Source organism: Ornithorhynchus anatinus, chromosome 16, assembly GCF_004115215.2.
Source record: "Ornithorhynchus anatinus isolate Pmale09 chromosome 16, mOrnAna1.pri.v4, whole genome shotgun sequence".
NCBI lineage: Eukaryota > Metazoa > Chordata > Mammalia > Monotremata > Ornithorhynchidae > Ornithorhynchus > Ornithorhynchus anatinus.
In genome coordinates, this window is record NC_041743.1 from 3,892,900 (window position 1) to 3,901,759 (window position 8,860).

General features: G+C 49.5%; 1 non-coding gene across 1 annotated transcript; it reads right to left on the reverse strand.

The window, feature by feature from the left end:
• Positions 1-1,714: 1,714 nt before the first annotated feature.
• Positions 1,715-1,852, reverse strand: LOC114817543. Its single transcript, XR_003765405.1, has one exon. It is a non-coding gene; the product is annotated as a small nucleolar RNA SNORA7 (small nucleolar RNA).
• Between the last annotated feature and the right edge of the window lie 7,008 nt (positions 1,853-8,860).

The window sequence follows — 8,860 nt, forward strand, 5'->3', positions numbered from 1 at the left end:
CGACGCAGATCCGGTTAAAGAAGTGTTAATCGTCCGAGAGCACCGAGGAGGAAAGCATGAGGTCCCAGTGGAAAGAGCAGACCCCGGTTCTAATCCTGTCCGTGTGCCGTTTGTCCGCTGTGTGACCTTGGGCAAATCGTTTGACTCTTCTTGGTTTTTATGGTATTTGTGATGTGTTTGGTATTTCACTTCTGTAATGCTCAATTTCCTCACCTGTAAAATAGGGGTACAATATCTTGTTCTTCTTGCCTCTTAGATTGTGAGCCTCATGTGGGTTAGGGGCTATACAATAGACTAACTTTTGTATCTACTTCAGAGTTTAGAACAGTGCTTGGCACAGAGTAATACCAAATACCACCATTATTATTATCGCCATGCCAGTTAATAGTATTATTTCCTCTATTTGTTACATGCTTACTCTGTGCCAAGCACTGTATTAAGTACTGAGAAGCAATCAGTCGTATTCATCGAGCACTTACTATATGCAGAGCACTGTACTAAGCTCATGGGAGACTACAATAAAACCATATAACTGACACTTTCCCTGTCCAAGCTATGTGGCGTAGTGGAAAGAGCCCAGGCCTGGGCGTCAGAGGATTTGGATTCTAATAATAATGATGGTACATAGTGGAGAGATCACGGGCTTGGGAGCCGAAAGGTCATGGGTTCTAACCCCAGCTCCACCCCTTGTCTGCTCTGTGACCGTGGGTAAGTCACTTGGCTTCTCTGAACCTCAGTTACCTCATCTGTAAAATGGAGGTTGAGACTGTGAGCCCCACATGGGACGAGGAACTGTACCCAACCCGATTTGTTTGTATCCACCTCAGTGCTTAGTATAGCGCCTGGCACATAGTAAGCGCTTAAAAATACCATTATTATTATTATTATTTGTTAAACACTTGCCAGGCACTGTACTAAGCATTGGAGGCACTAATCAAATCCTTGCCACTTGTCAGTCCCTAGACCATAAGCTCCTTGTGAGCAGGGAACGTGTTTGCTTATTGTTCTACTGTACTCTCCCAAGTGCTTGGGAACACTCGGAGCTCTGAATGTTCCTGGCTACTTCCGGGGCATCTTTCCCCGCAAAATCTCATGGACCCGGCACGCATTCTGATGGGCTTTGACGTCCCGGAAAGATTGGCGACATTACGCCCATTTCCCTGAAAATCTTTTCCGGAAGGCCCATCGCGAAACCGGAAAGAAAACTCTTTATATGCTTAAAGCGTCTCTAGAGCAGGGATTATGCCCATTAGCTCTATTATATTCTCCCAAATGCTTAGTACAGTGCTTGGCATTATGGTAGTTGTAAGCTCCTCGCGGGCAGGGATATCATGACTGCTTCCTCTGTGTACCCTCCCAAGTGTTCTTTCCATTCGGCCACGCTGCTTCTCAGAGGATTTCCTGACACGATGACCCCTTAATGCTAGGCTCTTCAAAGACTCCTTTAAAAACAAAATGGTATTTGTTAAGCACTTACTACATGCCGGGCACCGTTCTAAACACTGGGGTCTTGTCTTGTTCTATGCCGTCGAGTCGTTTCCGACACGTTGTGACACCACGGACACATCTCCCCCAAAATGCCCCGCTCTCCATCTGCAATCGTATCTGTTGAGTTTTCTTGGTAAAAATCCTGAAGTGGTTTACCAGTGCCTCCTTCCACGCCGTAAATCTGAGTCTCCACCCTCCACTCTCTCCCGTGCCGCTGATGCCGCTGACTTGTAGCGGACTGCCTTCCGCTCGCTAGCCACTGCCCAAGCTAGGAATGGAAAGGATAGGCCTCTGCTTGACTGTCCCTCCCACATCTGAGACTGGTAGAGTACTGGAATCTCTCCAGGTGCCACCCTGAGAGGAGAAAACACTGGGGTAGATGCAAGCTGATCGGGAGTCCCTCACAGGGCTCACTGTCTTGACTTCCATTTTACAAATGAAGGAACTGAGACCCAGAGAAGTTACGTGACTTGCCCAAGGTCACACAGCGGACAAGTGGCGGAGCAGGGATTAGAACCCAGGTCCTTCGGACTCCCAGGTCCGTGCTCTTTCCAACAAACCATGCGGCTTCTCTGACACCTGAGCAGCATCCCTACTGAGATGCCAATCAATCAACTGTATTTCTTGAGCGCTTACTCTGTGCAGGGCACTGTACTAAGCACTTGGGAGAGAACAATATAACAGCCCCGGTCCAGGAAGTGAAACCCATCTCAGGTACAGGAGATAAAAAACGGAAGCAGATACTTTTATCTCCTAGACCCAACTGCACATAATCTCCTGGCTCTAAGAGTGAAATTCAGACAGCTAAACTGAAGGAAGGGAAGGATCGAACAGCACTTCAGATCGGATTAGGATAATCTCTGAGTAAATAACCTTTGTTAGATGCCCCCTGGTTTCCCAACAGTAGGGCCAGTGCCCAGATTGGGACCAAGATCTCGTGTGGTTTTCCTCAAATCCCCTGGTGCTTACGGGTTCCTGCCGCTGAACCCGTGGAAAGAACACAGCTCTGGGAATCGAGATCGCTGGGTTCTGGTCCCAGCTATTAATAAATGTGCTACTTGTTAAGCATTTGCTATGTGCCAAGCACTGTACTAAGAGCTGGGGCAGATACAAGATGATAGATCAGGCACAGTCTTGGTCCAACATGGAGCTCACAGTTCCAAGTAGGAGGGAAAACAGGTACCGAGTCTCCATTTTAAAGATGAGGAAACTGAGGACCAGAGAACTGAAATGACTCGGTCAAGGTCAGCCAGCATACAAGTGGCAGAGTGGAGATTAATGTTGGTATTTGTATTTGTTAAGCGCTTACTATGTGCCGAGCACTGTTCTAAGCGCTGGGGTAGACACAGGGGAATCAGGTTGTCCCACGTGGGGCTCACAGTCTTAATCCCCATTTTACAGATGAGGTAACTGAGGCACCGAGAAGTTAAGTGACTTGCCCATAGTCACACATCTGACAAATGGCCGAGCTGGGATTTGAGCCCGTGACCTCTGACTCCAAAGCCCGTGCTCTTTCCACTGAGCCACGCTGAGATTAGAATCCAGGTCCCCTGACTCCCAGGCCCGGGGTCTTTTTACTAGGCCAGGCTGCAGGGGGATGTCTGTCTCCCCCAGTATAGCATAATCTCCTTGTGGGTAGGGAACGGGTCACTTCTTTATTTTGTACTTTCTCCGAGTGCTTCGTACAGTGCGTTGCACTCAGTAGGTGCTCGATTAATAGCGTGACTCCTAATGATGATGGTATTCGTTAAGCCCTTACTACTCCCGCAGGGGTGAAAGTTTCTGACCAAGATAAGGACTTGGGTTCTAATTCCGGCTCTGCCGTTTGTCTGCTGTGTCATCTTGGGCAAGTCACTTCCCTTTTCTGGGTCTCAGTTCCCTCCTCTGTGAAATGGGGATTAAGGCTATGAGCCCCACGAGGGACATGGACTGTGTCCAACCGGATTAGCTTGTATCTACCACAGCACTTAGTAATAATAATAATAATAATGATGGTATTTGTTAAGCGCTTACTAGGTGCATAGCACTTGTCTGGCACATACTAAGCGCTTAACAAATACCATTAAAAAATAGAACAACTTGGTACATTCTGTGAGCTGAACAGGTCTGGTGAGAATCCTCAAAAGTAGCTGGACAACATGGAAGGTGGAGACCGCAGCAGCTATGAAGGCCACCAGTCAGTCGGTCAGTCGGTTGTATTTACTGAGCGCTTTCTGTGTGCAAAGCACTGTACTAAGGACTGGGGAGAGTACAGTATAACAATAAAAAGACACATCCCCTGCCCACAACAAGTTTACAGTCTACCCACTAGATCTTGGTGTCCCAGTCCAGCGTGGACATCACCCCGGGGTCACTTCAGCCATCAATTGGCCCTGCACATAAGAAGCTTGCTTGGGCACTTCACAGTGCTCTGCACCCTCACCATCGACTTTAAGGCACTCACTCACCTCGGCCCCTCCTACCTCACCTCGCTGCTCTCCTACTCCGATCCAGCCCGCACATTTGGCTCCTCTAACGCCAGCCTACCTTGATCTCGTCGATCTCGCCGCCGACCTCTTACCCACGTCCCGCCTCTGGCCTGGAGCATCCTCCCTCTTTACATCTGACTGACCACCACTCTCCCCACTTTCAAAGCCTTATTGAAGACACGTCTTCTCCTAAAAGTCTTCCCTAAGCCCTCTTTTCCTTTTCTTCCACTCCCTTCTTCATCTCCCGGACTCGCTCCCTTTATTAATCCCCCCCTCAACAGCCCCACGGTACTTATGTTCATATCCGTCATTTATTTATTCATATTAATGTCTGTCTCTCCCTCTAGAATGTTAGCTTCTTGAGGGCAGGGAATGTGTCTGTTCTATTGTTCTACTGAACTCTCCCAAGCGCTTAGAAAAGTGTCATCTCTTTCATACTTTGCAGCTTCCCCACTGTTCGGGTTCCCGGGCCGAGGGTGGTTGGGACACTGGCCCTGTGGGCCGCTGTGGGGCGGAGGGAGGATTCGCCCCCAAGCTTCCGCTGGAGCTGGAGACATTTTTCTGCACAACTGCCTCAGCAAGGCATACCCACATCTGTGTACCCAACCCTGTTGGATGCTCTTTGCAGGGTAAATAAAAACTGCGTTTCTCTTAAACAAAAGCGGCGTCCCGGTGGATGGCAGCCAGGATGGCTGAGCCATGCTGGATGATCTCTTCCCTGTTCCCCTCGGTCTACAGGCCTGTCTCCTCGGGCCTGGTGGCGGGGGTTTGGTCCCGAACACCCAGGGAGACTCCCCCCGCCCCCGACATCCCCTTGCCAGATGAGAACGACTGAGGAGCTACCGCGTGACTTTTGAGCACCCCAAACCTGCGGCCGAGTGAATTAAGAAGCGAAGAGGACGGAGTTGGATTATCAATTCAATTTTCAACTTCGGTTAACTTTATTGGCTTGACAAGGTGGATGGGTTGCCAAAGTCAATACATTAGGTCTGTGTGTGCCTCGGGCAGGTTACAGTGTAATGGAGGTTTTATAAGAGACCTGTCCCCAACCTGCCTCTCATTTTAAGTCTGTCTCCAACTGCCACGTGCTACGAAACCACCCTTGCAGTCACTTTGCAGTGGCCCCTTCCCCCCTTTTTTGGCAGGGAGGGCGTTGCCTCACTGGACGGGGTCGGTATGGGACGGAGGAGACATTTGTAAGCAGGACCAGGCCCTGTCACTCGCCCACTTAATGCCCCACCTGCAGAGAAACAGCACGGCCTAGTAAAAAGAGCCCGGACCCAGGTGTCAGAGGACCTGGTTTCTAACCCCCGGCTCTACCACTTGCCGGCTGCACTTGGACGGGTCACTTCACTTCTCTGGGCCTCAGTTTCCTCAGCTGTAAAGTTGATGGGCCTGTATATCCCCCACTCTAGACTGTAAGCTCACTGTTGGCAGGGCATATGTCTGTTTACTGTTGTATTTTACTCTCCCGAGCACTTAGTACAGTGTTCTGCACACAATAAGCGCTCAATAAATACAAATGAATGAATGAATGAATGAATGAATGAATGAATGTTCTCTTCCTCCCTTATATTGTGAGCTCCCGTAGGAAGGGAGAGTGTCTGATTATCCCTCAAATCAATGGCATTTATTGAACGTTCACTGTGTGCAGAGCACTGTATTAAGTGCACGGGAGAGTACGACATAACAGAGGTGGGAGACACGTTCCCCGCCCACAGTCATATTAAAGACTAGACATTAAAATAAATTACAGATAGAAGTGTTACATGAACATACGTCTGCTGTGTGACCCTGGGCAAGTCACTTAACTTGTCTGGGTGTTAGTTCCCTCGTCTGTAAAATGGTGATTGAGACTGTGAGCCCCACATCGGTCAGGGACTGCATGTCCAACCTGATTTGCTTGTATCCATCCCAGAGTGCCTGGCATATAGTAAGCACATAATGAATATTGTAATTATTAAAATTATTATAAATTATGTGGGACAGGGAGGGGGAGATGTCAAAGTGATGCTACTGTATCATCTCCAGCAATCCATAACAAATACCACAGCTTCTATTATGGACCTCCCCAAATTCACATAGCCTGAGCCACAAGAAGCCTGAAATCCTGTTGTTCCTTTCCTTTTTTTTAATGGTATTTGTTAAGCACTTACTGTGTGTCAAGCACTATACTAAGCGCTGAGGTAGATACAAGATGATCGGGTTGACACAGTCATTCATTCAATAGTATTTATTGAGCGCTTACTATGTGCAGAGCACTGAACTAAGCGCTTGGGATGAACAAGTCGGCAACAGATAGAGACAGTCCCTGCCGTTTGACGGGCTTACGGTCTAATCGGGGGAGACGGACAGACGAGAACAATGGCACTAAACAGCGTCAAGGGGAAGAACATCTCGTAAAAACCGATGGCAACTAAATAGAATCAAGACGATGTACAATTCATTAACAAAATAAATAGGGTAACGAAAATATATACAGTTGAGCGGACGGGTACAGTGCTGTGGGGATGGGAAGGGAGAGGTGGAGGAGCAGAGGGAAAAGGGGAAAATGAGGCTTTAGCTGCGGAGAGGTAAAGGGGGGATGGCGGAGGGAGTAGAGGGGGAAGAGGAGCTCAGTCTGGGACGGCCTCTTGGAGGAGGTGATTTTTAAGTAAGGTTTTGAAGAGGGAAAGAGAATCAGTTTGGCGGAGGTGAGGAGGGAGGGCGTTCCGGGACCGCGGGAGGACGTGACCCGGGGGTCGACGGCGGGATAGGCGAGACCGAGGGACGGCGAGGAGGTGGGCGGCGGAGGAGCGGAGCGTGCGGGGTGGGCGGTAGAAAGAGAGAAGGGAGGAGAGGTAGGAAGGGGCAAGGTGATGGAGAGCCTCGAAGCCTAGAGTGAGGAGTTTCTGTTTGGAGCGGAGGTCGATAGGCAACCACTGGAGTTGTTTAAGAAGGGGAGTGACATGCCCAGATCGTCTCTGCAGGAAGATGAGCCGGGCAGCGGAGTGAAGAATAGACCGGAGCGGGGCGAGAGAGGAGGAAGGGAGGTCAGAGAGAAGGCTGACACAGTAGTCTAGCCGGGATATAACGAGAGCCCGTAATAGTAAGGTACAGTCCTTGTCCCACACTGGGCTCACAGCCTTAATCCCGATAAAAACTATTGAATGAATTTTAGAGATGAGGTAAGTGAGGCAGAGAGAAGCGAAGTAACTGGCCCAAGGTCATAAAGCAGACGTGTGCTGGCGTTGGAATTAGAACTCAGGTCCTTCTGACTCTCAGATTCAGGCTCTATCCACTAGGCCGTGTTGCTTCCAATCTATGAGGGAGGGAGAAGAGGTATTTCAGTTCCGGTATTTCCGGGGGGGGCTGGGATGAAGGGCAAATGAAGGGCAGGGGAATGGTAAGGTGGAAATCATGGAAAAATTCCGGTCAGGCAAGGACAAACACAGCTGAGTTGACGCCGAAAGATGTAGACAGACAGACTGACTGAGAGGCCTTTTTTTAGTCCTCAGGCCCCAGGCTGTCCCTCTGGCCAGGCCCCTAAAGTCCCCTCCCATCATACATCTTTGTCACCTCCCTCCCCCCTCCCCCTATGTATGACAGGGTCTTTAGACCCCCTGAAAACAAAACACTTTGGGAGATAAAAAACAACAGCAGCGTGGCAAAGAGAAGGGTGGGATTAGGAGATTTGGACTGTGAATCCCCTGTGGGACAGGGACCACGTCCAACCTGATTATCCGTATCTACCCTAGCACTTCGTACAATGCTTGGCCCACAGTAAGAGCTTAACAGGCACCTTTAAAAAATAGGTTGGGGGTGGGGAAGGGGAGGGGAAGGGCCATTGTATAACTTGCTTCCAGGAAGAGAATTTCTGGAGCAGAGGTCAAATTAGAATTTCTAGCCCCAAGGCTTGGAGCCCTCAGCTGGGTTTACTGCCCTTCTTTATTACCTGAGAAGGACTAGGCCTCCAGGCCTAGTCTGTCCTTTTATAGTCCAAGCAGGCTAGGTCCAGTCCAGAGTGGGGGGGGGGGGGGGGCCCTGAGCGTCTCCCTCTCTCGATCACCTGGTGCCATTTTGAATAATAACAATAATTGCCGCGGTATTTGTTAAGCGCTTTCCGGTTCAGGATAGTCGGACACAGCCCCTGTCTCGTACGGGCTCATGATCTGAGGGAAAGGGAAAATAGGCATTTATCCTTCATTTTACAGAGGAAGAAATTGAGGCCCAGAGAAGTGAAGTGACTTGTCCGAGGTCACGCAGCAGACAAGCGATTAGGAGATTAGATCGGCAGTCTCCTTCCCTGCCATCAGCTACGGGTAGGGTGACCATACCGACCCCAGTCACAGGGACCCAGACACATCTTTGCTGACCCAAAGGTTAGTTGACCTGGCCTAGGGAAAAGAGCATGGGCCTGGGAATTAGAGGAGCTGGGTTCTAACCTCAGTTTTTTTATGGTATTTGTTAAGCGCTTACTAGGTGCCAGGTACTGTACTAAGCACTGGGATAGATACAGGCTAATCAAGTTGAACACCATCTTGGTGAACACAGGTTCTGCCACTTGTCTGCTGTGTGACCCCAGGCGAGTCACTTCTCTTCTCTGTGCCTCAGCTATGTTGTGTGTAAAATGGGGACGAAGACTGGGGGCTCCAATCAATCAATCATATTTATGGAGTACTTCCTGTGTGCAGAGCATTGTACTAAGCACTTGGGAAAGTGCAACACAACAGATTAGGTAGACCCGTTCCCTGCCCACAACATCCACATGGGACATGGACTGTATGCAGCCTGATTAGCTTGTGTTTATCCCAGAGCTCAGTACAGTGTCCAGCACCTAGTAAGCACTTAACAAATACCACTAAACCCCCCCCCCAACCCCAAAACAAAGTCGAGATGCCTTAGATGGCAGCCTGATAGAGAAG